Genomic DNA, 9,595 nt, shown 5'->3' with positions numbered 1-9,595 from the left:
CCACTATTGATGACCATATACTCCATTGCATTAATATCATCGATTAGATATGTTTCAAAAGCTTCTGTCGACATCTTATTGACCTTCTAAATCCATTGCATTGTGTTGTGTACTTGTACGTAACAACAAAAAGCAGTTATTAATATTCAGTTCATGTACAACAGTTTACAAATTTTATTAACATACATATACACATATACATATCATACCGTAGATCTCATGATAAATAAGTGACTATGTATCAATCAGCATTTGTAGTCCAACGGTTAGGATAATTGCCTTCCAAGCAATAGACCCGGGTTCAAATACCGGCAAACGCATAATTTATTTAATTTTGTTTTTCAATTGCGTCTAGTAGTGGATGAGGAACCAGAGGATCAACAAACCTTCGGAACAACTGTTGAAGACGATATCACCAACGAGGTGGTTGGCATCAGTTTACATGTGATTCTCGGTAAACCACTTCTGACTACCATGAATGTTCACGGGATGTTGACCTCCACTGAGGTACTTATTCTTGTTCGCGGTGGTTCATCACATAATTTCATATCTGATTTTTGGGAAGTGATTGAACAGCCAAATCAGTGGCACCCGTTGGTGTCCAAATCGGTAACGGTAACGGAGATGTGATACGATGTGGTCAAGTATGCAAGGACCTTTCATTGCAGATCAATGACCCTAAAGATAGTTCAGGATTTTTACCTGTTCTCTATTGGCGGGACTGATCATGTTTTGGGGGTCCATGCAAGATCGAAAAATAATTGGAGGTAATAGATGATAATTATCTTGTTATTCATAATTCAAATATACGTATATATATCCCTAAAATAGGAGATTCTATGTATATATATTGACATTGGTTAATGAGAAGAGGCAAGGGATTTAGTCCATCTTTTATGGTATCATAAGCCAGTTTATCTCCTTCCTTTTCTCTCCCTCCCACCCTCCGCTTCAGTTCAAAACAGCGGCTCCCATGGCATCCCTTATTCACCCAGCCATCACAGTCACCAACATTAAGCACTTCATTACGATCACTCTCGATAACGAGAGTGCTCAATACGTAACTTGGTCAGAATTATTCAAAATCCACTGCACAGCGTTTCTTGTCGCTGACCATCTCGAGCCGAGACAACAGTCATCGTCTTCCTCCTCTACGGATGCTAACAAAGACAAAGAAAAAGAACCAGCCTCAACACAAGACTCTTGGAAAAGATTGGATGCTATCGTCCTACAGTGGATATACAGGACGATTTCCCCCGACCTCCTTCAAACCATCCTCAAGAAAAACACCACGGCGTACGACGCGTGGATCACTCTCGAAAACCTTTTTCAAGACAACAAAAGTTCGCGTGCTCTGTATCTGCAGGCTAAGCTCACCAACACACGACTCGAGAATTTCAAGGACATGGCTGTATATTGCCAGGAGATTAAGATGCTTGCTGACCAACTTCATAACGTTGATGTTCCCATGTCCCAAACACAACTGATTTTGAAATTACTTGGTGGCCTAACAGAACAATACGCCACCATTGCTACCGTGATCCGTAACAAGGAACCGTTGCCCGATTTCAACAACTGCCGATCGCAAATATACCAAGAAGAAACTGAAAAGGAAGCCCTTGCACTCCATGCCGCCAACTCGGAAGCCACTGCCCTACAGGTAAGCTCTAACAGCAGCAAAAACGCACCCTCCGATCAACGTGCGGAAGCGAGAAATGACCAGAATCTGGACAGGGGACGGGTAAACAATAGCAGTTACAGCCGCAGACGTGGCAGGGGCAGAAGTCGTGGGAGAAATATGGCTAGTCACGGTCGCGGGCCTTTCTCGCAGGTCGGGTATTATCCATGGGCGCCGTTTCCCGGCATGTGGTCTAACCCGGGTGCAAGGGCGTCGTCTCCACCTTGCCCATATCCGACAAATTCATGGCCTAACTCATCCGTCCATGGAGTTCTTGGTCCGAGACCATCTCAGGCTTATACCGCCGGCTACACTCCCACCGACATCGAACAGGCTCTTCATACCATGACTCTTAATCCTCTGGAGCAGCCATGGTTCATGGATACAGGTGCCACGAACCACATGACCAACAACCCATGTAATTTCAATTATTTTTTTAATAATGGCAATTCACGACATATAATTGTTGGTGACGGTAATACCATTCCCGTAGTCGGACAAGGAAGCCAAACCCTAACACCACCGTTCCCACCCCTAAAACTAAACAACTTTCTCCTTGAACCTAATATTATCAAAAACCTTTTATCGGTTCGTCGTTTAACTACGGATAACCAAATTTCTATTAAGTTTGACCCCTTTGGTTTTCTTGTGAAGGACCTCAAGACCGAGGCGCGTATCCTACGCATCAATAGTACTGGGGATCTCTATCCGCTCACGCCTCAAATCATCTCCAAAATATGTTCTCCTTCCTCCACCTCTCTCGCTCAAGATGTTTGGCATCAACGCTTGGGACACCCGGAGGCAAATTTATTGCATGTTTTAAATAAATATAGTTCTATTCAATGTAATAAGGTTAATTCAAAACTTTGTCAACCATGTGTTTTGGGAAAAAGTACTAGACTACCTTTTGTTCAATCTACTTCTAATGTTTATTTACCGTTTGATTTGATACACAGTGATTTATGGACATCACCAGTAATTAGCACCGGTGGTCATCGTTATTATATATTGTTTGTTGATGACGTGACAAATTTTCTATGGACCTATCCCATTTGCAACAAATCACAAGTTTACACTATTTTTCAAGCATTTTATAAACTAATTGAAACTCAGTTTGAACTCAAAATTAAGCAGTTTCAGTGTGATAACGGAAAGGAATTCTCTAATAATTTCTTTCAATCATTTTGCAACCAACACGGCATGACCTTTCGTTTTTCATGCCCGTACACCTCTTCTCAAAACGGTAAAGCGGAACGCAAAATCCGCTCGATCAACAACATCATTCGCACCCTTCTAGCCACTCCAACATACCAAATAACCTTTGGCACCATGCGCTAGAAGTGGCTACCTATTTAATAAACATTCTTCCAAGTAAAAATCATAATTTTCAAACCCCCACTTACTTACTTTACAAACGAACACCTTCCTATGACCACCTTCGAGTGTTCGGCTATCTATGCTACCCGCTCATTCCTCACACCCAGATTCATAAACTTGAGCTTCGCTCAAAACCTTGTGTCTTTCTTGGTTATCCTACCCAACATCGTGGTTACAAGTGTCTTGACCTCTCGACACACAAAATAATTATTTGTAGACACGTAAAATTTGACGAAACCGTATTCCCATTCAAAACATTAAACAAACCCACACTTCAAACTTACACCTTTCTAACCGACCCAATACACCCACAATATTGGCACTTAACCACATGCCACACTCCCTCACCTAATCCCCCATCAACAATCCACCTACCCGATCGGCTCCCCCACCTCCTACGGTTACTGTACCAACTCCTTTGCGAGTTTATAGTCGTCGACCACCTAACACCACTCAAAACTCAGTCCCAACACCTAATACCTCTATGGCCCAACCCACCCATACTAACACCACACTTACTACGGCCCAAACTAACCACAACCCAAACCCAACAATTGATCTTATCCCTACTGTGGAGAAAAATCCCAACCCACCCACCGTGCAAACCCCACTTCCTACTACCCGCACCATCCGTACCAGATCGATGGACGGAATTTCGAAGCCGAAACAACAATTTAACCTAAATACCACCGCTATCGCTCCAATTCCCCGTAACCAGACTGTTGCATTGTCTACACCTGAATGGCGCCAAGCCATGAATATGGAATTTAATACCCTTATTAAAAATGGAACATGGGAATTAGTCCCGCGCCAACCACATATGAATGTAATACGAAGTATGTGGTTATTCCGACATAAATTTCGGTCCGACGGGTCCTTGGAAAGATACAAGGCGCGGTTGGTTTGTGACGGTAGAAACCAACAACTGGGTATCGACTGTGGGGAACGTTTAGTCCAGTTGTAAAGCCAACCACTATTCGCACGGTAATATCGTTGACACTTTCACAGTCTTGGTCGATTCATCAACTCGATGTGATGAATGCGTTTCTACACGGAACGCTTCATGAGACAGTATATATGCATCAACCCATGGGGTTTCGTCACCGAGATTATCCGGGCCATGTATGTCGACTAAAGAAATCTTTATACGGGTTAAAACAGGAACCGAGGGCGTGGTACCAAAGATTTACAGATTTTGTTGTCACACTCGGATTCACCCAAAGCCGGTGTGATAACTCACTTTTTGTGTATCAGCATGGATCCGAGACAGCCTATATTCTTATTTACGTTGACGACATAATTCTCACCACCTCCTCAGAAGCTCTAAGACTTCACATCATGGCCAAACTTGCTTCTGAATTTGCAATGAAAGACCTTGGTCCGCTTAGTTTCTTTCTGGGGATTTCGTTAAAACGAGACGGTGATTCTATGTTCTTATCTCAACGTAATTATGTGAATGAAATCTTGGAAAGAGCAGGTATGTCTACATGTAAATCGGTACTCACGCCTGTTGATACAAAACCGAAGTTGAGTGATAATGACGGGTACGACTTCAAAGATCCAACTTTCTACCGAAGCTTGGCCAGGACTCTACAATACCTCACATTTACCTGCCCGATATTTCTTACGCCGTCCAGCAGGTGTGCATTCATATGCACTCACCCAAGGTCTCTCACTGGAATGCGTTACTTCGGATTTTGCGGTACCTCCTAGGGTCCTCATATTTCGGACTCACACTCGGTCCGACACGGACACTCGCACTACGGGCATATACTGACGCGGACTGGGCTGGTTGCCCAGACACTCGACGATCGACATCCGGCTATTGTGTTTACTTGGGGGATAATCTTTTATCTTGGTCGTCAAAACGCCAGTCGACCGTATCGCATTCTAGCGCAGAGGCTGAGTATAGGGGTGTAGCCAATGTCGTGGCGGAAATTTGTTGGCTGCGGAACTTACTTTTGGAACTACATCGCCCACTATTGGTAGCGACCTTAGTGTACTGTGACAATATAAGTGCGATATATTTATCGGGTAATCCAGTGCAACACAAAAGAACGAAACACATCGAGCTAGATATACACTTTGTTCGCGAGCAGGTTCAACGAGGAAAGGTTCAAATTGCACATGTACCGACACGTTATCAGATTGCAGATATCTTCACGAAGGGACTCCCGAAAATTCTTTTTGATGACTTCCGAGCCAGTCTCAGCATTCGATCACCTCCCACTTCGACTGTGGGGGTGTAATAGATGATAATTATCTTGTTATTCATAATTCAAATATACGTATATATATCCCTAAAATAGGAGATTCTATGTATATATATTGACATTGGTTAATGAGAAGAGGCAAGGGATTGAGTCCATCTTTTAGGAGGAACTTGATTTTAGATGATATATTACCCACTTATCCCTACGGTTGCGCATCCCGCAAATAAACCCAAAACACCAAGTAAAGAGTTTAACAAGCAATCAATTAATCAAAACCGATTCAATTAACTAATGCAAGAGGATTATAAGTAATTACAAATAAAACACAGCCATCACACACAATCTAATTCATGGTTTAGTTAAACTTTACATTAATAATATAAGTCTTGAACATTAATAATCCATTAAACAAGTTAAAACTACTCAACAATCATCTATCCTAGGTAGAACAAACAAGTTTAGCTACTCATCACTTTTGGACAGCCACAAACAATCAAAGTAAACATCAATAACATCATCATAAACATGATAAAACTCATTCAAGATCCAAACTTAATCAATAACAAGTCAATCTATCAAACAATTGCAAAACAATGTGAAACAAAAGACCAAATCAATCAAAGTTAGGGTTTTGAAAGATAAACAAAGTTTAGAGATGTATACTAAAGGTTTATGGCTGAGATTTGTGAGTGTTTGATGACCCTAGCCGCTGCCCAAGATTCCTTCTTTCTTTCTCCAGCCGTCCAAGACCCTGGCCGCCTTGCTTTCTTCTTTTTTTCTTCTTTTTTCCGCCGGCGGCTAACAGTCCGATCGGACTTCGGGTTATGTTAGGGTTTTTTTTGTGATTTCGGGTTAGGGACTTGATGATTGGCTGAATAATTATTATTTTAACTTAATATAATATTATATTAGGCTCCTAACTTGTGGGCTTGGACCGGGCCTTGCTTAAACTTTGCAACTTTGACACTTAAGCCCCTAGAATCTTCCAATTTGCCGCTTTTTTCCACTAAACTTCACAACCTACAAGTAAACAATTATATTTGTAAAATCAAACATAAACAAACCATAAAACTTAATAATTATACTAAAAAGCAATTAAAACATGATAAAAATGATACGGAAAGTAAGTGTGTTTCACTACACATCAGAACTATTAACAGCTGGCAATTTATTAAATCAAGCCAAAACCCATTCTCCAGCCTCATTTTGTTGGTTCGGAGAAAGACAATATGTGGCGTACGACTAAAGCACTAAAGCGTGGAACGAAGAGGTCACCCGAGCTTTTAAACGACTAAAGCGTACTCTTATCACAGATTTTAATATTTATATCACAGGCTACACGGCATACTCTAACGTTAAACCTACCCTAGCATCATATGATAACGTATTCAAATTTTTTAAAACTCATGATATTTCCAATTTTTCATACCAAAATTTGAGGCTTGAGTATGGCCCGATCTTTCATTGCTTATTTTCCACGGACAAAACGCTTTACCCACTAAAGATTTCCGTTTAACCGTTTTATCAAATTTGCCCTTTCATTTTCAAGGCTGAGCCTACCGACACATCCCAAGTTAAGTGCGTTTTCTTTTATTTATCTCATATTATTAGTAGTTTGAAAAACTGATTTCCGAATAAAATCATCATCTCCCACTTTAATGCAAAAGGAACTAAAAACAAGGGACATTTTTTCTATTTTTTTTTACTTAAACAACGTACGAAAATGAAAAACAAGTGAAAAATTTTTATTTTATTTTTTATTTTTTTTTATTTTTTTTTCTACAGCTAAGTAAAATAAATTCCCATCCCCACACTTAGAACGAAATCATCCTCGATGAGAACAAGGAAAAGAAATAAAATAAAAATAAAACGTAAAGCATAAAATTAAAACTTTAAAGAACAGAAATTAAAATATAGAACGGGTTACTCCCTGGTTTAGATGCAGATTCTTCATTAGCTGTGTATGACTCGAACGACCGTATAGCATTTCATTCGCGGCCGCAACCTCGGGTGAACAAGTTCCAAAACGCCATCAGAGCTACCATGCGCATAATAGTACCTGTAAAAACTCAAACTCGCTCGCATGTAGCGGCGTACAAAACAGAAAACAAAAAACATAAAAAATAAACATATTTTTGTGTTTTTGTATTTTTTTAATTTTTTTTTATTTTGATTTTTTAAATTTTTAATTAACAAAAATAAAAGAAACAAAACTCTAAATCTCGGGCTGCCTCCAAAGAGCGCTTAGTTTCACGGGTCTGTCCTTAGCCAGACCCCGAATCTCAATTTCAATCAGGTGGTTTCTCCTTTATCCGTTTCCCACTCGACCTGTTTCGTTTTATTTGTCTACTAGTAGTCAGGAAAAACTTACCAGAAAAATTTAAAGAGATTTTGAAAAACTGAAGCGGGTCGGACCACCAAGACTTATACTTGCCCGGACCAAATTTTATATGAGTCGTGTAATGAAGGAGGATGTCATCTTTGCTGTGTGTCAACTTTTTATTTTGTTTCGTATGTTGTATCCTCACTTTCAAGTTCGTTTGATCCAAGTATACATGTTCTCTCTTCTGTGATGTCTCCCTGAAAATTAATCTTTGTATTCCTTCAATGTCACCTCCCGGGTCAAATTGCGTATCATCTACTTCCATAGAGGTATCCTCCACCAGCTCTTCATGACAATCCTCGATATCCAAGATAACCACATTCGCCTTCTTGACCTCCGTCAAAGTAGATGCAATGATAGCCGGCAGCTTCCTCTCTTTATCTAAAAACGCATACTCAAGGTTGGCAGGCGAATCCTTAATCTCTAAGGAAGAAGGAGGAATCTCGACCGAAGGTCGGTCCATCGGATCGTCTCGTACGATCTTAGTAGACATGCCAGATTCAGGGGTATGCGACTCGGTGTCGTCATCTAAGGACTGATTGGTTACGGCAACCATTTCAATCTCATAAATCTCCCTATCGAGAATCTGGGTGTCGGAGGCAGATCCTCCACAGATCTCGCTGAAAAACTCTCCAACATGTGCCATGATGGTGTCGATGAAGTATAAGGAGTCATCAGCAGACTTGAGGTGTTTCAGTGACTGTCGAACGTCAAAGGTGACGTTCTCATCCCCAACTCTCAGAATCAACTTACCCTCGCAGACGTCGATCAACGTCTGTGCAGTGGCAAGGAATGGTCGGCCTAAGATAAGTGGGACACTATCATCATCGTTCATGTCCAGGATGACAAAGTCCACCGGGAAGATGAACTTGTCGACACGAACAAGCATGTTCTCGACCACCCCTCGGGGGTATTTCACAGAACGATCAGCAAGCTGGATACTCATACGGGTGGGCCTCGGTTCGCCTAAACCCAACTTGCGATACAGGGAATACGGCATGAGATTAATACTGGCACCAAGATCTGCCAGCACATGGACGACCGTATTATCACTCAAGATGCAGGGAATTGTGAAACTCCCAGGATCAGACATCTTTTCTGGTAACTTTCTCTGCAAGACTGCAGAGCAACCAGCACTCAGAGGAATGGAAGAGACTTCGGCTAACTTCTCTTTGTTCGAAAGAATATCCTTAAGGAACTTTGCATATTTGGGCATTTGCGTGAGTGCCTCAAGGAATGGGACATTAAGATGAAGTTGCTTCAGAAGATCAAGAAATTTGGAGTTCTGCTCCTCGTTTCTATCCCTACGGACTCTCCCGGGATACGGGATTCTAGGTTTGTAGACTCTCGGTGGTGTGCTGGGTGGTGGTTGGTTCTCGGCCTGTGCTGTACTTCCTGGGTTGTGCCTCTGATGCACCCTGGCCGGTGGAGACTCCAACCGAATCTCCTCGTCTACCTGCTCCTCTACATCTACCGCAGGCTCGTTAACGACTCCTCTCGTCGCCTCTCGAATCACGGGCTCGCTACGTGCCCCCGCACCGCTCCTTGTCGTCACAGCCTTCGCAAACGCCTTCGGATTTTGTTCAGTGTTACTTGGAAGTGTACCTGGCGACCTCTCATTTAGACGACTTGCTATCTCTCCCATCTGACGCTCAAGATTTTGAATTGACGCTCCTTGATTTCTCATGAACGACTCGTGCTCCCGGAATTTCTCTTGAGTCTCTTTGTGACGGGAGTCCCCCCGAGTCATATACTGCGACAACATCTGTGTCTGCTGTGCCATCATCTACTCTAACGTGGGCTTCTTCTTCCCACTACTCGTTCCCTCACCGGATCCTGGAACAGGCTCTAACGTTGCTGGAAGCCGGACTGATTTCCGTTCCTCCAGTTGGAATTTTGGTTAACTCTCCACCCCGAATTATAAGAATTGAAAGAATGTTGATT

The 9,595-nt window shown here is 42.0% G+C and overlaps 1 non-coding gene across 1 annotated transcript; it reads left to right on the top strand.

The window, feature by feature from the left end:
• Positions 1 to 248: 248 nt before the first annotated feature.
• TRNAG-UCC (transfer RNA glycine (anticodon UCC)) lies at positions 249 to 320 on the top strand. Its single transcript has one exon. It is a non-coding gene; the product is annotated as a tRNA-Gly (tRNA).
• Positions 321 to 9,595: the final 9,275 nt, after the last annotated feature.

The sequence above is a fragment of the Bidens hawaiensis genome, unplaced genomic scaffold (assembly GCF_021521415.1).
Source record: "Bidens hawaiensis isolate Kalapana, Puna unplaced genomic scaffold, B.hawaiensis_p1.1 tig00010384_1, whole genome shotgun sequence".
Classification (NCBI taxonomy): domain Eukaryota; kingdom Viridiplantae; phylum Streptophyta; class Magnoliopsida; order Asterales; family Asteraceae; genus Bidens; species Bidens hawaiensis.
The sequence above is the reverse complement of the archived record's forward strand: the minus strand, read 5'-3'. Positions and strand labels throughout refer to the sequence as shown.